Below are 4,283 nucleotides of genomic sequence, written 5' to 3' on the forward strand. Positions count from 1 at the left end.
TATCAGGCACTAATTTAGAGGTATTGGACTACTTCTCCCCAGGGTGGATCAAAAGATCTTGGCAATCACTCTTCAGTTTCATTAGCATTGTCTTAGTCCAAACAATGCTTTTGTCTAAACTGATTTACTGTCTTTTAAACAAGTTATATGAAAACATAACCATTGATGGTGGTAGAATGGGCATTAAAAACATGCTATCAGCTGTAAATTACTACCAGAAACCCCTGAAACCTTGAAATGTTTTTCTTAGAGGGTAGAACAGATACCAAGTATGTTGCAGCATAAACTACAGCTTATCCATATTTAAAGTTCAAAAAAAATATTTTAAATAAGAACTTTTAAAGAAGTGTTTTAAATAGTTACAGAACTTTTGTTTTGTTACCCAGTCTTGGGTTTCACATGGTTATTGTTGTCTCTTCGGGAAATGAGGGCTAAAGACCACATTTGTAGTTGTGGTTAAATGGGAGATAACTTAGGTCTGGGACATCTTTTTCTGTTTCCCCTAAAAGATACTAGTAGCAGTTCTTGTGTAATAGATTTTAAATGTCAAACAAATCTAGGTTCTCTTCTCAATTTCTCTACTTGTTAATGGGAGACCAAGAGCACATTTGTGCCTTGATTTTTAAAATGAGGCAATTACTACTCTATAGTACTGTTGAATGAAAACAGTAGTTAAACATATAGCAGTACGTTTTAGCTTTTTGCTGAGGTGAAAATAAACATCCCTCTTCATTCAATTACTGATGTCTGCTAAGGAAGAAGAGGTATTTTTAATTTCCACAGTTGACAGATTAATGCTGATATGTTTGAGCAGTGTCTTGAGAAATAGAGGTACCACAGATTTGAAGCTTATCAGGTGAGTTTAAACTCATTGACCGCCAGGCACTTTTCTAGGCTTTTGAAATACATCAGCTACAATGAACAAAACGGACAAAAATCCTTCCCTCATGGAGCTTTCACACCAGTGGGACCACTTGAGGATGCCAGCCTTATTCTTTAAAACTGTCAACTAACCTCTCCAAACAGTTCATTTGTTGAGCAAACACCATTTTGTCCCTACTACTGTATTCCATTTTCCATGTTGTGCCTTGAAGAACTTAAATGATCTTTAAAATTGTGAACTCTTTATGGAAATGGTTCATTCACTCATTCTACTGTTGAGTTCTTACTATGTGCTAAGTGCAGAGGACACAGACAAGCTTGAATACTGAACCTACACTTTCAGACAATAGCAAGGCAGCCTCTTCCCCAACCTCCCCTTGATGAAACAAATGGAGATAATTTAGTACTTTCCAGAAAGTACCTGAGTCTTCATCATGAGAATTTCCTAAAATCCACTTAACAGTGTTAAACATTCTGATTTTGCATTACATGAGGTAAGGCATCATAAGCTTTTTAGTGCTTACTTTTCCTTGGATACAACAGTAAAAAAAGATTGATTTCCCATCATTAAAATGTTCAATCAGGGTTCTTAATCACAGGTGCATAGATAGAATTCAGTGGGTCTATGAATTTGGATGCGGAAAAAATCACATCCCTTTCAAGTTTCTAGTAAAACTTTAGTGTAGATAGTAGATCTCAATACTGTTAGCAGTAAATGTGACTGTCACAGCTAAACTAGTACTTTAATACTATAATTGTTGCAGACAACTTGAAATATTGTTCTGCTCACTACTATATTGAAATTGCAGTAGTTGCTAGTGCCACTGCTAGATCTTAATGAGTAAATAAAGCATGTTTCCTGTAAAAATTTTAAATTGATTACTTATCATTGGCTCCCTTAATAATCCAACATACAGTACTTTTATGTGTTTAAAAAAGCAATCCACAGACTTCACTAGATTGACAGAGGGGACCATAACACTTTAAAAAGTTAAGAGTTACCTCACACCAGTAATGATCACCACCATCCAAAAGACAAACAACAAATGTTGACGAGGTTGTGGAGAAATGGGAACCCTCCTACACTGCTGGTGGGAATGTAATTTAGTTCAACCATTGTGGAAAGCAATATGGAGGTTCCTCAAAAAGCTCAAAATAGAAATACCATTTGACCCAGGAATTCCACTTCTAGGAATTTACCCTAAGAATACAGCAGCCCAGTTTGAAAAAGACAGATGTACCCCTATGTTTATTGCAGCACTATTTACATTAGCCAAGAAATGGAAGCAACCTAAGTGTCCATCAGTAGATGAGTGGATATAGATGTGGTACATATACACAATGGAATGTTACTCAGCCATAAGAAGAAAACAGATCCTACCATTTGCAACAATATGGCTGGAGCTAGAGGGTATTATGCTTAGTGAAATAAGCCAGGGGGAGAAAGACAAGTACCAAATGATTTCACTCATATGTGGAGTATAAGAACAAAGCAAAAACTGAAGGAACAAAACAGCAGCAGACTCACAGAACCCAAGAATGGACTAACAGTCACCAAAGGGAAAGGGACTGGGGAGGATGGGTGGGAAGGGAGGGATAAGGCAGGGGAAAAGAAAGGGAGCATTAAATTAGCATGTATAATGTTGGGGGAGGCATGGGGAGGGCTGTGCAACACAGAGAAGACAAGTAGTGACTCTACAGCATCTTACTACGCTGACGGACAGTGACTGTAATGGGGTTTGTGGGGGGGGACCTGGTGAAGGGGGGAGCCTAGTAAACATAATGTTCCTCATGTAATTTAGATTAATGGTACCAAAACAAAGAAAAAAAAAGTTAAGAGTCTGATGTCTAGAGGGTCATAGTCATCTTTGTTAGTACCTCCAGGGTTTTGTTTTTTTGTACTTGGTAATTACTCAACATATACTTACTGAATGGAAGAAATGGACTTAGAATGGGTTGAAACTGTACCACCCAAAATACTGACACTCTGGATGTACATAATAGAGTACTTAGAGCTTTTTATAAAAAAGTTTTAATCAAAATGTTAGATGAAAACATGGACCATGTAACTTCATTTCCTTAAAACAAGTTTATTATATGCTTTAATTAAGCAACACTTGTTCATGTGGTTGGATTATATACTTCACTGAATTTATGCACACAGAAATATTTTCAAAATTCTGGCCATCTGTGTCTTTGAATTGCAGCAAAAATAAAAGGTACTGACATAATGGAAAGAAGACTGAGTTAGGAACACAAGGTGAGGAGAGCAGAGGTGTGACTTTGGCAAATTATTTTACCTTGGTGCTTTCAATTAAAATTAGGTAGAAAGGAATCACTGGTGAGTTTATTAGAATGCAGATACTTAGGTCTCATCCTCAAATATTTAAGTAACCTTTGTAGGTTGGAATACCAGCATCTACACTTTTCACATCTATACCAGGAGATCCTGATGCTGGAAGCCTGCAGACACACTACAGAATGAACATTACAGGAAACGATGTAATTGGCGCTGTCTTCAAGCTACAACATTTTTACACCTAAGGAAACAGATTTAAAAAGTTAATATGCTTAAGCTAACATCTCAGTTACTACTTATCAGAACAGGAATCTAGAACCCAGACCTGACTTCAAAGCAGTTCTTTCAAGTTTTGCCTTTGGAGCTCCTTACAGATTTAACATCCTTCAAGTGGACCATAAAGCTTCAACTCACTTGCGGTATTTGCAGACCAAACCCTGAAATGGTTTTATTACAGACAGTACCTCCCTTTCTTCTCAATCTTTAAACTGTCAGTGATGAGTCCTTCAGATCATTATACATCATGATATCAATATAAAATATATAGATATACACACATCTATACACACAATACTTTATATAAAGTACCACTGTTAGGTGTTTTGAACAGTAAAGTTTTGGGATACTGGCCTTATAATATCTAATATATAAGGCAGAGAATAATATTCTTCATAAAAAATGCTTTAATTTTGAAGGAAAAGTGTACTTTCAGTGAATGCTATGATGAATACACTTGCAAAAAACTTATTTTTGCTTCAAATAATGTGATTGCACAGTGGTAGTGTTTTACATATTCATTCAATTCTCACAGCAACCCAATGAGGAAGGTATCATCCCCACTCCACAGATGAAACTCAGGCATAGGGTTAAATAACTTGCTCAAAGTTAACACATAATTGACAGAAGTGTGAATTCAACCCTGGCTGACTGGCTCTGAGACTACATTTAGTCTAAGCCACTACACTTATATTGCCTTTTGAGTGCTTATTAAATGATAACATTTTTCATAGTTTCCTTAATTCTTAGAAAAATTCAATAAAACCAGTAAATATTACTTTTATAGGACTGTAAGTCCCAGAATGACAATATGCCCAGTCACATA

The sequence above is a fragment of the Manis pentadactyla genome, chromosome 9 (genome assembly GCF_030020395.1).
Source record: "Manis pentadactyla isolate mManPen7 chromosome 9, mManPen7.hap1, whole genome shotgun sequence".
NCBI classification, from domain to species: domain Eukaryota; kingdom Metazoa; phylum Chordata; class Mammalia; order Pholidota; family Manidae; genus Manis; species Manis pentadactyla.